At 30.5% G+C, this 19793-nt stretch overlaps 1 protein-coding gene across 10 annotated transcripts in view; it reads left to right on the forward strand.

Annotated features, from left to right (window-relative positions):
* The window catches only part of LOC134715781 (axotactin-like), a 109169-nt gene that overhangs the window by 25803 nt on the left and 63573 nt on the right, over positions 1-19793 (forward strand). For 8 of the 10 annotated variants that reach the window (XM_063578255.1, XM_063578284.1, XM_063578224.1 and 5 more), the window contains one exon: positions 7966-8017. The gene's annotated coding sequence lies outside the window, so the exon portion shown is untranslated. Of the gene's footprint in view, positions 1-7965; positions 8018-11894; positions 12007-15975; positions 16057-19793 lie in introns of those variants that run through there. The other 2 variants (XM_063578241.1, XM_063578246.1) reach the window with 2 other exon arrangements.

A 19793-nucleotide genomic window follows, 5' to 3' on the forward strand; every position in this document is an offset into this window, starting at 1 on the left:
AGATATGAATTGACTTCCTCCAAAATTTTATTGGAGTTGTCATATTTCGGTGTTTTATTTCCTTCAAAAAATTGGCAAAATATTTTTTGTTCTTTAATAAGTTTTTGTTGTTTGATTCAGTTGTCTTTTGAAAACTTGATCACACCCTATTTCCTGCTATTTGTGTTACAGATGCAATTCAGTGCACTGATCACAATCTGTTTTTAATGGCAATGTGGAACACAAATCCTTAGACTTATTGTATTAAAGAAATAATAACATTAAGGTGTGATGATTAGAAAAGGAGACTATTGACAGGATCACCAAAAAAACACGTTGTTTTGGTGACGACTTATACTATGCTATGCTATGCCATCTCAATGCCTTTGGTTATTTGTGTTGTTTAGTTGCTGTCTCATTGATTTATATCTCACTTTCTTTTATTCATATTATATGATTGGCTTTACCAGACTGATAAATTTCTGTAAAGATCAACAGATTATAATACTTTCGGGGATGGAAACCAAATTAGGAAAACATTTCCTACAATTTATCATGTCTGTATGCAAAGTCTCAAATAACCAGAATTTCTCAGAAATTTATTGAATTCATTAATATTCAGTATCTTACAGTTGAAGAGGTATATCCATTAGTAGAATTAAATATCCTTTTATTCTGCAATCTTATTAGATGGTATATTTAGAATTGATGAAGCTTTCTCCACAGACCATGTGTACAGATGAGTAAACTATAGTAAAATCAATAGAAGTCCGTCTCTTCTGGGATTCATGGCATGGATAACTACTTCTAAACTTTTCTCCATCATTGCATAAATATTTAAGAATATTAAATTATTTATAAATACCTTTAATGATTTCCTTATTATTTTGAATATTCAATGTATTTATAGCATTCTTTCTATTAATTGTTAACCACAAAAAATGTGAATAATTAGGAGTGGGTGATCATATTGCAATCACTTTGTACATCTGTCTTTTTGTCCAACCATGCATATATATTAAAAAAAATATATATGAAAACACTTATTGTAAAACCAGGCTTAAAATTGTAAATGCCAGATGTACATTTGTCTGCAAAAGAATCATCAGTCAGACTCTAATCAGAAAGGCAAAGGGCCAAATAAAGTACAAAGTTGAAAAGCATTAGAGAACCAAAAATCTGAAAGCCAGAAAGGTTTTGGCAAATACAGTAAAAGTAATCTATTCCAAAGGAAGAAAATCCTAAGTATATTTTGAAAAAAAATTCAAAGATATAAACCACTGACAAGGTTCCTGAATATGAGAGCATCAGCATGATGTATCTTGTACCTTGTCTTACAGACGATTTCATTGAGTGTGTAGAGCCAAAGATAATATCTTTGGTAAGCTTGCTTTTTACTGATGTTACTGATCTGTTGAAGTCATTGTTAGGTCAGGTATTCTTCCCTACCTTCGAATTACCCTAGTCCAACAGACAGATAGTTTGGGCCTAACCTAACAATAACTTCACGATTCTGCTAACTTAGCAAGCTTAAACCAAAGATATTACCTTTGGCTTAACACACTCAATGAAATCGACTGTTATCAAAGTTGTTTTTTCTATGTATCTCTACTTAATCCCACTTCTACTCTCTGAATAATGTACTTTAAGAAATTCTAACCTTGTTTTCTTTTATTGATTTGCTTATTTATAAAAAAGCTTCTCATGTTGTATATTTTGAATTATTCATTTTGGCATGGTATCTACAGATAAACATTTCTCTCTATTTTTGACAACTTGCTTTATTGATATTACTGAGATCCAATATATATAATATAAACAAAAATGATGATGTTTCTGTAAAAATATTTGTAAATAGACATAGGAAAGACAGAACTCATTTAATCCTAGGTCTGTTAATTACTAAGCACTTAGAGGAAACCAGTATAAAGATCACTTGTTCAGCTTCTTGTTATGATAGATGTTCTAGTAAACTGATGCTAAACTCTACAACTTCCTGTTTTCTGAGGGATTACTTCATTAAAATACTTCCTTTGAAGTACGATTGTTTTAACATTTAATGTAATATTCCACATTATTACCATGAAAGTGTGAAGCTCTGTCTGTCATTGGGGGCATCATAACCCATAGCATGCCTCATTTATTGCCCTTTAAACCTCTCATTTCTTTTTGAAGGGGTAATGATGCACAGAATAGTTTAGAAGCATTGGAATTTGTAGAACTTCCATATTTCATCGTTTCTCTTTTGTGGTTTTTCAGAAAATATATAATTTTTATGGCTCAGATGTAAATGTAATTTTGCTGTTTTCCAATTAGAATTTTAAGATGTTGGTCAGACTGGTTTCCACATGTTAGTGTACTTTATCCAGAAATTTGTTTTTGTTTAAGTAGCTAAAATGAATGATACATGATGAAAGACAGTGTTTACCAGTGAGACATAAATTACCACTGGCATTTTCAGGGATAATATCCATAGAAATTAAAGGCTTTTAAGTTTAGAAATGCTTATATATGTTTTCAGAAAAGTCTGCACATGTATTAGAATTGACCAAAAAATATTCTTCCATGATGGAACCATTTAAGATATTACTGATAAGACCTTAATTATGTATTTGATGTTCCATTACTGTTAAGTACTCTCTGGTTTTAAATATAAGACCCCTTAACACATTTAACTACTCTGTTGTATTTTTGATAGAAATGAACTGAATTTTATAAAAATGTTTCCAACTCATCCTTGTTTTAATGAAAGAACATTTATATTACATTTGAAGGACAGTTTGTCTGTTTGCCACAACTTCATTTATACATTTGAACAATATGTTTTCACTTTTATACAATACAGAATTCCAGTGTTTCCTAGAGAATAAAGAATTTATCAGAGTTAAGTGACCTTGTAGGATCGACATTTAAATGTAAAAGCAGAAAATTATATTGAATTGGAAATAATGTGATTTACATTTCCGGTGATTTCCGCCAAGATTATTAGCCTAATTTGGTTGTTATTATACCACACAAGCAAACACGTTTAAACCAAACTACGATAAGCTACAAATTTTTTAAGTACCGTTTCAAGTTTTTGATTTTGGTAAAAAGTCAATACCATTTGTGAAAAAGCAAATTTTCAACCTTGTTATTTCAATCTTAGATTTGTATACTAAGTCCATAAACTACTGTTATATTTATCGGTATATCTTCTTCCCAGATCATTCATACTTTTCATTAAAGATTTGTGGAAATATTACATACTATTATTGGTTGATGATGTATGAAAAATTGCATTTATTGGCCATGATTTTATTTGAAATCAATCAGAAGGTTCCTGTAACTGACAAGAAGCATGATTAAGTCTATATAAGTCTACAAGTAAATTGCATGGCAAGCATTTTCTGATCAACTGTCGGGTTTATGACATGGAATATGAATGCAGCGCTTAAGTAAAATCAATACTCTATTTTATAAATTCACACTTTCAGGTAAGGTTTAAAATTAGTTCACTGTTTATTTGATTTATAAATATTTAATTATCTGTATTTTTTAATTAAGAAACGGCTCCCAGCAACCATAAATTGATAATTTTTTCTACCTTATAAATGTAATGTTGGAACAGCTTGTTTAAACATTAGGAATGCTGTTGCTTGCATTTTTGGGCTTCTAAGGAATGTAAATATAAACTAATTGTCAGTTTTTGTAGCCTTATTGGCTTCACGGAAGAATGTTGCATGTCAGGATGGTTTAGTATAGAGAAGATAGAAATCCTGGAGTAGGTCAGACTCAGACCAATGGATATAACTAATCATGATGTACAGTTGAGGATTGGATTAGCATTGGAAATTCGTATTACAATATTATATTAACAATGTTTTCTTGTATTACAAAAAATATTTCTTTTGTTTTTATCTTTTAAAAGATGTTTCATATATCATTTTATTGTTCTTCAGATGCGTTATAAGCATCTGCAAAACCCCTGGTTTTTGATGGGGTTCATTTTGCTCAGTTTTTAGTTTTCTATATTATGTTTTGTATGCTTTATAAAGGTTGTTATTTGTCATGATATTAATTGTCAATTTGTTTTCAAGGTATGAGTTTGAATATCCTTAGCTATCCTCCATTTCTCTTTTATCTATAATAATACTGCTGTGCCGATGTCACAACATCACACAACAATTCCAAACAAGTTAACCTGAGTATCGGACTAGCTGAAATTGATATCATAAACATTTCAGTACATTTGTAAATAAAGATATATTTTCACTGGTCAGAAACATTTTAAATAACAAATTTAAAATGTTTGTGTTTTGTTTTTGGGCCTTTTATAACAATGTGAGTACCCCACTATCAGTAACAGCAAAAACACTGTCCTTCAGCTTAGAATTTTTACCGCTATGATTTAAAAAAAAAAAAGCCATTTAATTGTTGGTGGCAAATTATAGAATCAAATTCAGGTTATCTTTCTATCTATCAATTTTTTTCAATTTTTGTTGTTCTTTGTTTTGTATTTCTTTTGATTGTTATATGGTTATTATTTCAGAGAAACCCTATTATAAGTGTTCGTCTCATTGTGTTTTAGATCTATTGATAGTTATCTCATGGGATATCATGTCACATCTCTGTATTTTTATATGTAAGATTTTTTAAAGGTTTTTGTAACAGATAGCATGACTAATTGTCCTCTATTAAGTTGTCAATAATTATATTGCTAGCAATTTCTGTTTATTGTTGATATTATCATTGAGTCCATCTTCAATATTGATTTGATAAACTGGAAAGATAATTCTTGTAATGCATTTCAGTTTCTGTCACTAAAATGTTATTTCTAATGAAATATTAGGTTGGACACTTCAATAAAAGTGAGATTTATAGATATTAATCATGAATTATTTACTCCTAAGTTGATTGTTTCACTTTAGATTTCCTTGACCATTGCCCATGTGGTCAATCTAACACATAAATAGCTTTGCCAGGGTGACATGCAATTTGTAATCAATTATTGTATAGGAATCAATGTCCATAACACTGTTACATTCTATTCGAAAAGAAAAACTGATCAAGATATTTATTATATTCCATCTAGCTGGCAATGTTTACCATGTGTTTGTTAATGCTGTAGATTTTTTACTCCAAGGAGTTAGTTGTTGGTTGGGTTTGAGTGGTATGTTATACCATTGGAAACACTTTTGGTAATTCCTGTAATATCCTTTATTGCAAATGTAACACAGACATTAATATAAGTTGGAAGTTCATTTAAGAATTGAATGCTTCTTTTTGTAAATTTATTGGGATGTAAAAGAGTTGACCGAAGTACATTTTGTTTCTGCGCTTCATTCTAAAAATGTACGCACGGTCAACGCTTTTACAACCCTTTAAAGTTACAAAAAGAAGCATTCAATACTTATGATTACATTTTTTAGCTAGGATCACGGAAACACGACTTTTATCCAGTTTTATTTAATTCACCTGTGCACTTTATTGTGGGACCTCGTGTCATCATGCATGATACATTTTATTGTCTAATGCAATTGTTTACGGAATAACATGTGATGTGCAGTTAGCCAATCAGAATAACGTATTATAATGAAACTTACATCTAATGTAATTATTATGAAATAAAGGCAATGATTGTACTTTAGACTTGTTCTTGTCCAGCTTGAAATATTTGCAGCTAAATCAAAGTTCCAATTATCATCCATGCAATATTCTTACTTTACGATATGGAGATGTACCATAGGTTAGAAGATGAAAGTAAAACCAAATAACCAGTGTATTTGTCGAAAACTTAAGTATGAGTAAAACAATAGATACATATTGAAATGACAAATGACATATTTACGTGTTTTAAAATACATGTAATTTAGATTGATGCATTTTGACGATTGAATTGAAAGTCATTTATTTGCATAAATGGCGATTTTTTTTATGTTTGTTGTCTTTATTTACAAATGAACTTAAATGAAATGAAGTCATTTATTACTTTGGTCTGATTTAAGAGAATACAGTGTATAAGAAAGTACGCATTCATACATTTTTAATTGTCATATTCAAACCTTTTGCAGTTTTACATGTAATGGGATTGCCCGATTTGTAAAAGGTTATTTGAACAAAAAGTTGATTTTCTGTGGTTAATAAGGCATGGTTATAGTTGTTTGTTTATAAGGACGAATAGTTATCTAGTCTAAATACTACAGAGGGATTTATATTGCTCAGGAACAAGTATAAGTTGTTGACAGTTTTGGATTAGGTGATTATTTGGAGACTGGAGTTTAAGGATAAATTCTTGTCCAATTCCTGTGTTGCTTCATAACAGTGTGAATAAATGACTTTGGATAAATGTCCTTATATAGAGATAAACAGTAAGTTCTTGCTTTGCTTAAGTGACGAGAAATTTTAATTCATTAATCATCTTGAATACAGATTCTAAATATGACTTTTCGTAAAGATATACATTTATGTTTCTAAATAAAAATAAGTCTGATTGATATATACACGTTCTACAAAACCTTTATCAATACTTATAATAAGTAAAACAAAGGATATGTATAGGGTATCCATCCATGCTACAAAATCAGTACATGCACAGAAAAACAAGAAACACGAAAAGCAAAGGAACAGGGCTTTTATTACTGTTCTTCATTTCAAAGTCACAGTGAGGCCTTCAACACTGAGCAAAAAACTGTCGCCTTACTGATGGTCCCTAGGACCAGCTTGAGCGGAATTCTTTGCAAAATTAATATGTATATTTATGGACTTTTAAGCATATATTAAACTGATCCTTAACTCTGTAATAAACATGTATGTTAGCATGTATTATTTGGGTTGCTGTCTGAATTTTAAAAGACATTTGTTTATTTTCATATTGATACCTCAGAAAATATAAAGTGGTCAATCTATATTTAGGATTGAAGGATTAAGAATAACAACTTTCTTCAGAATATTATTTTGAAAAAATCACATAAAAAATAAATACCATAAGATAAGGGAACCCCCAAAAGTACAATGCCATGATTTCCGATTGTTAAAAGCCATTTGGTCCTCCCATAATGTAGTAATTTTGTTAAAAATTTTGTGACTTGCAACACCTTTTTTCAATATCTTTTTACAGTTTTAATTGGAGTTTAATTAAGTTTTTAAGACCATAATCTCAGTGATATAATCAGGGGTTGTTATAGAAAGTGGCAATTGAATGCAGGGCCACAATTAAGACGGACCCCGCTGAACAAACCAATCTAGATCTGTTCAGGGTCAAGAATGTTAAATAGAAAGATAATAAAATGTCTGTGTTGACACACGGTGCCCATTATACAATTTTAAACTTCTATTTGTTAAATTGATTTCTAAAATTTAAAATAATGATTACCAATTGTGGTAACTCTTGTGGTAATTCTAGTCTAATTGTACTCATGTCAATCACCAAATTAATCAATGTTGGATCAACTCCACCTATAAACCAGTCAATTGTTCCTGCTAAATTATTGATTCTTAACGCTAGAATTCATCACCTTACTTCTCTTAGGTGTTCGTTTATGACATTTGCAGGATCTGACAACTAACACTAGTGAAGAGTGAGCAAATGAGAAGTCACTTATGACAACTTGTGATACTGCATGCAAGTTGTGACAGAAATTACAGTTTTCTGTGATCCTAGAACACTCTGAGGTGGTATCTAAATAGTGTCCTAAGTCTGTTATTTGTCCTTAAATCAAAAAAGCTAAATACTTATGGAACAAATATTCCAAGCCTATGTTTACATTTTTAAAGTTGTTTCCACATACTGGGTAATATTTACTATGAGACTGGAGTACAAATGATATGAACAAAGTGGTGATCTTGTAAAAAGAACAATAGAGAGAAAGAAATTACAAACAAAAGAATACGTTGACTCAGCAATATGTTGACTGTTTCAAGTACTTAAGTAATAGTTGCCAAATTTAGTATGGGATTCATATACAGAAACAACTGGGTTTTATAGTTGTTGAATTTACTTTTCAGATAAGACTCTGGTCATCTGGATGTGCTGATATGACATAGAATTTGATTGACTGTAAGTAATTTGGCTTCTCCTTGTGGAAATTATTTATACACAGTAATGCATTATAGATTTCAGATGATTTTGTATAAGTATAAAAAAGTTTGCCAATGAGACCAAAAGACACAGAAATTTACAGCTATGGTCACCATATGGCCTTCAACAATCAGCAGAGCCCATACAGCATAGTCAGCTGTAAAAGGCCCTGAAATGACAAATGTAAACAATTTAAACTTAGGATTGGCACATACAGAATGTGGCATGCTATATTTTAATGCCTTATTAGAAATGCTTATTAAGTTTTGATTTCCAACTTTCCAATACTCAAAAACACTTTTTTATATTGGCTATTTTTGTAATGAAAAAGTCCATTCTAAGTTAATATGAATCTTTAACTGGTAATGATTCAATTTTCTATGGATCACTTAATGTATGTATTCATGCAATTTAATAAGGCCAGTAGTACATAGGTGTATTAAAATCTGATGGAGAAAATGTCATTTACCTTAAAGAATTTTTTTCGGGTGACGAGTTGGGTGAAGTTTTATTTATATTTATAATTTACAAGTCAAACATACAATTGTGCGATAAACTGGCAAAGGATCAAAGATTATTTTCGCCAAAATAAAGCTTCAAAGAAATTATGTAAACAAGATCAGATGATGTCCATTAAATTTTATAGTTTAAATATTTTTATTAAATTCAAAATATATTTTTTAATTGTCCGCAGGATTTTCATTCCTGTGTTTGATGTTTGAGTTTATCAGATTAAATTTTATGTGATGTTTTGATAAGTGAAATAATACAATTATTAAGATAATATCCCTTTCTTACCTAAGGTGAAATATATACAGTTTTAATGTTATTTTTAAGCACTTGTAGGTGAATTTAATCCTGTTTTATGCTTGAGACTAGTGGTTGATTTAAAAGCATGAAGAGATTTGCAAAGAATCAGTGTTAAAAGGAATTTCAGAAATGAAAAGAACAAAATAAAGAGTGACATGTTTTACTCAGAAACAAATACAAAATAACAACACTGATCAATAAAATCCTTGTGATATCAAACTCATCCATATTAAAAACTATAAGGGGCCACAACAAATTGATATTGGGATTTTCACCAAAAACAACATATTCATGATACTGTGGGTTATCAATGTGGGGATTCAGGAAAACTTCTTTAGATATTTGATTTTTTGGTTTTGCCTATTTCTGCATACAAAGCCTATTGACAGTTGGTAATTCCTTGAGCATTTGAATTCCTGTTTCACCTGTACCCATGAAACCCATGAAAACTGGTATTAAAAAAATAATGATGATTCCACAATAGAATGTGTCATCCCTGTTATTTAATAATGAACAAATAAGATAGAAAAGTTACCATCTGATTCTGAGTTAGAGCCTGTATTTTGACATACCCATTGGGGGAGGTGGGGCAATACTGTTTTCTGGTATACTGTATTACCCTTGTTTGTTCATCCCCTGAATTTTCTGTTGTATTTTTTCTCTGGAATACTAATACTAATGCTGTACCATGTGACACAGTTTCAGATTCATTTCTAAACAAATGTTTACAGAAACCTATATATTTTCTAAACATAATGATCATGTGTGAAATTTTGTTAGCATTCTTTCCTAGGGAACTACAAATGGGAGCTTTGAGGAACTATGAAATATATTCCCGCTAACATGTTTAACCTGTCACATTATTTATGTATGTGCCTGTCCCAAGTCAGGAGTCTGTAATTCATTGGTTGTCAAAGTTTATGTGTTACATATTTGATTTTCGTTCATTTTTTTATACAAATTAGGCCATAAGTTTTCTCGTTTGAATCGTTTTACATTTTCATATCGGGGCCTTTTATAGCTGACTATGCAGTATGGGCTTTGCTCATTGTTGAAGGCTGTACGGTAACCCATAGTTGTTAATGTCTGTGTCATTTAGGTCTCTTGTGGATAGTTGTCTCATTGGCAATCATATACCACATCTTCTTTTTTATATTTATGTCAGCATGCTATATTGTGTGATATGGTTTCAGAACATGTATGACATTTTGTTCCCAATTTAATTTATGGAACTACAAATGAGCTTCCTGAAATTTACTAACAGGCTTCATGTGAATATGCTTTATCGCTTAATGGGTTTTCCGCATCTTTTCTTTTCAACTTCCTAAAGCTGGATGTCATTATAACAGTTCTACTTTATAATCAGAGGTCTATTTGAGTGATATTTTTTTGTTACATACAAAGATAAGATATTAACACTGAAAATTCAAAGATGGCTGCAGGCATATTATTTTATCATGCCATGCCAGGAATACCTCTGTTTGTTTCATGGAGAATATTATATTTTTATAAAGGAAAAAGTTTTTTTACTTTATGCTCAAAAAGGCTGTACCATTGTTTAAATTGAAAGACAAAAAAATAGGGATTGAACTATTTTTTTTGTATGAAATGGCTATTTTCAGATTACATTGTTTCTGCCACTACAGAAATAACAACACTGTTAAAACATGTTTTACATCCAGAACCATACAAGTGGTAGTAAGTTTTTGTATATTAATATATGCTGCTTTATATGAAATCCCAAATTTAAATGGCAAGTGCAATTTGGGTGTGATCATTTGAGATTTTAGAGATACAATTCTAATAGGATTGGGAGTTTGTGTACTAAAACTGTTAATCTTTTGCAATAAAAACAAAAGTAAAGTTCCAATATATAGTATGGATCACTACATTTGAAAATATGTGAACTGCAGTTGACTCTGTCTGTTTATACCCGTGTTCAACATGCTACTTTCATGTTTAAGAAATGGATTATCTTCATTTCAAGGACCCCTGTCAAGATTTGTATTAATGACACAATATTTAAAAGATTCTACTGTTGTTAGTGGGACATTTTTTGTGTTCAATAAGTACTCCACAAATGCATTATCCTTTTAAAAACCATTCATAAAAGCTGTCCGTTATTGAAAAGAAACTGACATTTGTAAAGGTTTTATATGTTATTCGCACATTTCTTGATCATTTCGAGTACCTTAGGACTATTATTTCTATTTTCTATCATTATAAGCTGTGAATGTGCTTTTCTAAAGTGTGAATAATAAGTTATAGCCATTTTTCGTAAATTGATTCATAAATATGATTATTATTTCTTGGTGTAATAACAGTGACCATTACTTTTATTGGAAATGTATTTTATGAGTCATTAAGAAAACTGAAAAGGCTATTTTTATGATTGTCCTGTCCTTTTATCCTTATTTGTGATATAAAAAAAATTGGGGACATATTTTACTTGTTAAAATGGATATTTCATGCAAATTTTCAGTAAAAAAGATTTGAATATTTTTTCAACAGAAATTTTAATCTCTTAATGTTCAGAATTCTCCCTCAGCAATTGTACATGGTAATTCAATAGGATTGCATTTCATAGCTTGCAAAACTCAGAACCCTTAGAAATAGGAAACAATATATACCGGTAACTAAGATTTATATAAGCAATTCTTTTACTGCTGAAGTTGCAGAATCTAACTGTCTGACAATTTCTAGTTGACAAATCACAATCCAGCTAATTTCAAATCTAGGCTTGTTTCTAGTAAGGTAATAAATAAAAGAGTCCCATGAATATATTTAATGTCATGTTTGGCACCAAAGATATCCCAGACATGAGATTATATTCTATTCAATTGTTCTTTACAAATGGGATTGATTTTTTCATGATTCCCTCGGCTATCTTTGAAAACTCACTTGAAAAAAAACAATGTGCACTATTACCATAGAATCAATATCAAGTGTTTGGTTATATAATTGCGTTGTTGTGTATTTGGTCGCTGAACAGTGTCATTTATCTTGCAATTTGCCTGAAGGCAGATGCAATAAGATAGAAAGAGAATTTTAATTTCCTAATAGGACCAATGCATGTGGAAAGTTTTGTCAAACAACTGTTGAAATCAGGCATTTGTTGATTCTAGGACTAAAAATGTTTTTTGTTATTCAACAGAAAGGTAAATTTTCTAGAGTTTTGATGCATTAAAAGTAAGGTTAAATGGCTTTAAATAGTAAAACATTTGAATAAAAAATTATACATGTCTTATGTTTAAGTAATTATAAAGTACCAGAATGAAATCTTTTCAACAAAATTGGAAATTGAAAAAAACATGGAAAATTATTTTTCCTGATATGAATAATGGATTTTTTTAAGGTTCTAGAAACTGCTGTCTCTCTAAGTGCAGCCACAAAATTTTGGGGTTTGTTTTGGGGTGCATAAATGATTTGTGGAAAAAAAGACACCCTTCCGTGTACACTATGGGTACTATTCTAACATGACGTCCTTCAAACGCTTTGAGTACACACCCGTGGTAAAATTTGAATATATTGCATGGGCTGTTCCGATCTTACTCCCATGCATATGCTTTTTTATGAATGAGTTTCACGACGTCATAATACGATGACGTTAGAATATGAGCATTTTACGGGAAAATACACGCATGAAAAACCGAAAATCATCACAACATGGCAACGTAAACAAACGATGCTAAAATGTGTTATAAGCCATATTTGTTTAAACATTTAAGACATATAAGTAAATTATCATTTAAAATAATTCAAAACTATCTATATGCGTTATTTTAAATAGTTTAAGCATGTCACTAATTCAGTTTGCTCCGTTCTTTTACGCCAATTTGATAGTGCGTTTATTTATGGGAATGGCAAATATTTGCCTCCACCTAGAGCGCTTCGACCCAAAAGAATTGCCGTATTTGACCTATTAGAATCGAAATAATTCATGGGGGCTTGAATATATCTAGATTTTACCACGGGTTGTCCCTTTATGCCGATATTTTACCCCTCGCTATCGCTCAGGGTAAAATATTTGTCTTAAAGGGCCAACCTGTGGTAAAATCACGATATATTCAAGCCCCCATGAATTATTTCTTAAATATTCAATGATTCAAGTATAACAAGCCTCATGAAATTTAAATACAATGGTCCTTATAAGTTTTTCAAAATTGCAAAGAAGGATTATAGATGTTGTAAAACCATTGAATGAGTTCAAATATGTTTTGTTACTCCTTATGATGTGGAAAGTATTTTTTCCTATTTTGAACAATTTCTTTTTGATTTTTGGTAAACTTTCTTATAATGTTTACTGAAGGGCATGGACCAAAATTATATATAGTGCTTAATATCTAAATATTTTTCAATCATATCTTTTGATACAAACTTGTAACTTTTCATTTTGAACCATGCCAATGAGGTTAAGGTCATGTGAATCCTGCCAGACAAACATATACATGTTGCAATCATCCAAATATAGATAATCATATTATGCAGATATTTTATTGCTCTTAAAAGTTTTGGTTCTTAAAATAGTAAGAAAAACATATCTTTATTAAACAGTTCGAGTTTGGTAAAATAGAGATTGCTTTCTGTAAAAATGTTAGATTATGCTTGAGATTTACTAGTAAACCTTGTGCACATCATTCTGTTTTACCGATCTTAGCCATTTCGTTTAAAAGTAATTAAAACAATGTTTGCTTCTTTAAAACAGCAAATGTTGGAATATGCATTTAATGTAGTGTTCAAGTACTTTTCTTGTATACTTCAAAGCAGTGATTGAAGTCAGCATAACAAAAAATATGTACTTTTCAGAGAAATAGATTATTCCCATCAAATTTTCAATTATTGTTAAAACCAATATTTGTTGGCAGTCAGTTAATAAAACAAAAGACTTCTGTAAAACAAAGTAGAGTATCTGAGTAGGTAGGTAGGACTCCGTAGGAGTTATATTTCGCTTCCAAGGTTTAACATGTGTAATAATAATAATAATAATAAATTCTTTATTTAAAGAGGGTAAACACAGTTAGTTACAATCACTAATCTTCCCTGAGGCCCTCATATACATGTATGCAATACAAGTAAAAACAAAATGATAATAATAAGAGAAAAAAGCAAACATACAACATATAAACACAATTGTATAGACATAATAGTTCAATATACATGTACCATGATTAAAAGATATAAAACAGTTACATATCGCATGTAGTAAATAGACCTAGTATATACAAATCATTAAAATCATACATTCTAAGAGTAATAGTTGCAATCATTTCAGACTGAATATTGGGACTGTCTCAAGTATTGTTTTATAATTTGTTTAAAAGAATAAGTCTTTTGCACTTTACGCATTTCATGTGTAACATGGTGCTAACCCTTATGTAACAACTGAGAGCACCTTCTTAGTTTTTATTTGGGTCCATGATGCCCAGTTGTGTTTTGTGGGTTTTTAAATGTCTTTTCATAGTTTTTTTCTTTTTAGCCATTATTTAGTCTCAATTTGACTTATTAGTTCCAGTTCTTACTTTAGTATCTTCCGCCTCTTGAAAAAACAGACAAAACACTGAAAATTAGCATTGACATGTCAAGACTCAAGAAGCATATAAGCAATGACAAAGCTGAATTCTCTTTGCTTGGGTGTATTCAGGTTGAAGGTAAACATTTTAACTAAGTAATGCAATTAAATGGGTTTGTTTTTTGTAAACAAGTTTCCTTGGTAACGCTTCCTGATTGGATATTGATTCGTTAGGTAATATTTGTGAAGCACCTTAAAAGGATTGATAAGATGTCTTTTGTCATCAGTTTATGGTAAAAGCTAATATTCATTATAGCGTGTTTAATGTCAGACTGAAAGATGAAGTGCTTGTGTACATTATACATCATAACAGTTAAGTATCAGGTTGTTAGTCAATCATACTTCTACACCAGAGTCAACCTTTACAAAGTAGGCGGATCGATTTATATGCCCCACAATGTTATGTCTGTGTGTTTATTGGTTTGTCCGTCTGTCTGTCCTGCTTCAGGTTAAGTTTTTTGTCAAGGTAGTTTTACGTTGAAGTTGAAGTCCAATCAATTTGAAACTTAGTACATTGGAATACATGTTTCCTATGATATGATCTTTGAAATTTTTATGCCAAATTAGAGTTTTGACCCCTATTTCACTGTCCACTGAACATAGAAAATGTAAGTGCAAGATGGGCATCAACATACTTTAGTCCCACAATACCCAAGTCAGGATTTTTATTGATGATTGTCTTAGTCTTCAAAGGAATTTTGTGTTGTTAGCTCCAGTCTTTGTAATTCTCTTTTTATTTTATAAACAACATGACTAGACTTGTTGCGATTTAGGGCTTTTCTTTTTTACAAATTTTACAATGCCTTGAACTCAAAATCACATTATAGTATAGATGGTTGTAAATGTTGATCTTGATAAATCAGGGTCTCAGAGACTTATTTCTGCAGAACAATAATCGTGTCCTATTGCAATATGTTTTCTGTGTAAATCTGTATTTGATTCATGTTAAGTCTTTTTTATAAGGATTTGAATATCTAAAAAGTAAAAGTATTCCTGTTCATACATAAAGCTGTTAAACTGCAGGAAAATTAATCATGCTCAATTCAGTATTCCCTTTTAAGCATAATATCTATCAATTATATCATAAAACAGGTGTAAACCTATCAAAAATTTCATTATCAATGACGAAAAAATTGACTATCACAATAAAAAATCTTAAGGTGTATTTAACAAGAGAAAAGATTTATCATTTTGTATTACGTCTTTTTGACATTAAGAGGAACACTGATCTTGTAATTCATTTCCTATCTGTTGAGATCATAGTTTTCTTAAATTGCATGTTCTAATAGCATTATATATATACAGAACAGATTGGATTTTAGATTGTACAAATGTATAAAGGATGACATACATACAAGGGAAAGGTTAGTTTTCAGTTTACTGTTCTCATACTACGTTTTATCAAATTCTGTTAAGTTATAAATGATGTAATTTGTAAATTGTTTTAAGTTGTAAGTATTTCTTTAATCTGTATGCAGTGGAAATACCAGGGGTTGTTCCTGACATAAATATTTACTTAGTATCATTTGTGGAACCAATGAAAAACAGGAGTTAAGCATTTGTAGTAAAAGAATGCCTATGTTATTGTCATATCAGGGCAAGTTTTGTCTTTGTGAAATTCTGTACATATGAAATAAAGGTAAGCCATACTTATTGTCTCCTTTATTATTAATTGCATTTTTTGATTTTCAAATTTTTAAATGTTTATCATTTAAAAACTTTTTTCTGTAAAGGAAATGGGTTTTGGTCACTCATTCATAATAGTCTGGAAAAAGGTATTTTGGAAACTTTTAAGATATAAGAAGTGTGTCTTATCTTAAACTTACAGTACAATAGAAGCTAGTCAAAAGAGATGTCATATCGTACAAACAGTTGTTCAGCCACTTGGTCTTGAGCTGTTGTTATTATTTTTAGCTAAAATATGCAATAATTGTCAGAAATACAAGACAGAAATAGAAGTACAGGAGTTACAGTAAACTGAAATGGCATGTTGATCTAAAACTAACAATGTTTTGTTCAGTAGGACTGACATATCAATCTGTACTGAACTAACCCAGGATTTAATAATGCTCAATAACTATTAAATAGTTTGCTGAGATCTTGAGCAGGAAAATTAGGCAGATCGCTTGTCTATTAAATCATCTATGGGATCAATTTTCACAAAACATAATCTTCACTCCAGACAGAATACATTGATTCAGATCATTTATTTAAGATCCCATTTTCAGTGTTATTTTCTACAACCATTGATTCAGATAATTTATTTAAGATCCTACTTTCAATGTCGTTTTCTACAACCATTGATTCAGATAATTTATTTAAGATCCTACTTTCAATGTCGTTTTCTACAACCATTGAATCAGATAATTTATTTAAGATCCTACTTTCAGTGTCGTTTTCTACAACCATTGATTCAGATAATTTATTTAAGATCCTACTTTCAATGTCGTTTTCTACAACCATTGATTCAGATAATTTATTTAAGATCCTACTTTCAATGTCGTTTTCTACAACCATTGATTCAGATAATTTATTTAAGATCCTACTTTCAATGTCGTTTTCTACAATTTATGCTGTATACAGAAGAGCAATGTTTACTTTGGAATTCATTTTATTTATTTTTTGAAAAAGAAAAGGATTACATCATCAAGTGGTGTGCTAGTGTGTTTTTTCAAGATTGCAGCATTCATGTACAAACATTCATAATTTACATTTAGGAAGGATGGAAAGTTGTTTTTATAATAACCACAATGTTTGAATTCTTTAATGATACATGTTATATTAGTATCAGGTATCTTTTGGTGCCTGCGTTATTAGTTTTACTTCATTCATTAGTGCATCAACCATAGATATTTGTTAAGGATTAATGAACGATATAACAATGGTCAAGGCTCATGTGGGTGCACTCGACTCCATCCAATGTAATTGATTAGGATTGTCAGTTTCACTATGGTAGGTCAGTGGTTTTCTCCAGGCACTTCCACTTCATCCACCATTAAGACTGACTGCCACGAAATATCCAAAAAGTGGTGCTTTAAAGTGGTGTTAAAACATCAACAATTATATTAATATAATATAATAATAAATTCTTTATTTAAAGAGAGTAAACTCAGTTAGTTACAATAAACTTATCTTCCCTGAGGCCCTCAAAAATTAATTTAACAATGGTCAAGTATTGAAGTCAGTATTGCTGTGGTAAAAATTAGCTTGATTCAGATGATTACCATTATGGAGAGGTCAGGTTGGTTCTAATTGCACTGACCCTTTCTCCAATATTCCTATTAACTGTTGAAATTGACGCTGAAAATACCAAAGGAACATTCAAAACTCATAAATATGGAGAATCTGACATTGCCATTTGGAAAAATAGGGGGAAATCAAAAATAGACAAAACCATAGCCAAAATTCAAACAACAGTCTGCAAAGGGTTGTTGTCTGTTTATTTTTTACATATTTGTTTTTCATTCATTTTTGTATACAAATAAGGCCATTAGTTTTCTCGTTTGAATTGTTTTACATTGTCATATTGGGGCCTTTTATAACCCTCTATGCCGTATTGGCTTTCCTCATTGTTGAAGGCCATACAGTGACCTATAGTTGTTAATGTCTGTGTCATTTTGGTCTCTTGTGGACAGTTGTCTCATTGGCAATCACACCACATCTTCTTTTTTATAAAGCAGTTCAAAGACATCATAAGATTCAGCAACAGGGTTGAACTTTGCTAGGTTTTTCACCATGATGACAATTTCAACCAGTCTTTTTCGTTGCAAGTTAATTTTAGATAACGTCACAATTAAAGAATGTAGCTAAAAAACAGTTAAGTGTACCATACATCTCATTTTATTCATATGACTGTATCAATACTAACATGGAAGATTCTGATGTAGACATTTTTGTACTGTGTGATCTATCATTAGTTGTGTGCCAGTAACCTTCACCTTATTATATACTGTAAACACAATAAAAGGGTGGACTCAGACAAATGCTAGGAGATGGGGAATGATAAACAGTTATCATTGTCAATTAATGTAAATCATCATTATATCATTTGATCTGATAAAGGGCAGATAACTCCCGTTTCCTGTCAATTACATACCATAACAAGCAATTTTAGTTTTACATATCTTTAGGACAGTGACTTGTTGACAACTAAATTTGACTAAATGTGTTTCATTATTTTGCCCAGTGTGATGATTGTAATTTTTTACTGATGTTAAGTCTGACACCCACTCATTTTGCTGAAATAGTTGTATAAGTGTGGATTTTTTTATTTTCATAATTTCCGTACATAAATGGAGATGCCATTTTGATTTGTTATTCATCAATTGCTTTGTTCATTTCAGTTAAACTATGACTTTAAAATGTTCAGCTATGTAAATTAATTATATTTCATTACAATGGGCTCTTCTGAAACAACTATGTATGTGCTGTATATAAGTACCAAGCTTGAACTTCTTTTTCCATAAGATTTGTATAAGTGATTTTAAAAGTACAAATTTTGATTGATTTTAACAGGAGAAGCTTCTTTTTCTCTTTTTTCATCCCTTCTTTTCAATTTTGTGTGGATTTAAAATCAGATAATACAGTATCATCTATACATATTGCAGTTATCTGCTAACACATACAAAAAGCACTTAAAGTTTCTGCACTGAACTTGGCAAGCTGAAATATATACAAGTTCTTCATAGTTCTGTTTTAATTTTCACACGTTTTAATTTTCACACTTTTTGTACATGGCTCTTATGTAATATTGTTAACAAATAGGGTGGAATGTGGCTTTAATCAAATTGTTTAAATGTAAATCAATGAAATTTAACTGCTGCACTGAATGAATTTAAACCTTTTCAATAAAAATTTCATACATCTAAAACGTTTTCTTTCTGGTATGTTGTAAGGTGATTACATATACCTTTACAATTATGTTTGAAATAAAAACTGTTTGCAAAAGGATAAAGGGAGACGTCTGGATGATGACATTGAGTATTGAATCTTTTTTAGGGGAGGAAATATTTTCTAAATAGTATATTTTACATTCATTTGGTCAGGTCTTAAAAAGGGCAAAAATGGCTTATAGTTTGACAATGTTGGGCAGAGGTAGGGAAAATTAAAGCTTACATATGGTATGGGTTTTTCTCACTGTTGAAGACCATACAGAGATCTATAGTTACACTTACATCATTTGATGGATAGATTTCTCATTGGCATTCAAACAACATTTCCTTATTTTAGTTTATTTCATCAAAGTTCAATTTAAGTAGTGCCAATTTTGTGTAATCAGCTCATCCTACTGTTTTCAACATAGAACCATGACACAGGTAGATAGCACACATATTGCAGTTGTTAATCTACTTTTATGGAATTATTTGAGGAACTTTC

Source organism: Mytilus trossulus, chromosome 1 (assembly GCF_036588685.1).
Source record: "Mytilus trossulus isolate FHL-02 chromosome 1, PNRI_Mtr1.1.1.hap1, whole genome shotgun sequence".
NCBI classification, from domain to species: Eukaryota; Metazoa; Mollusca; class Bivalvia; order Mytilida; family Mytilidae; genus Mytilus; species Mytilus trossulus.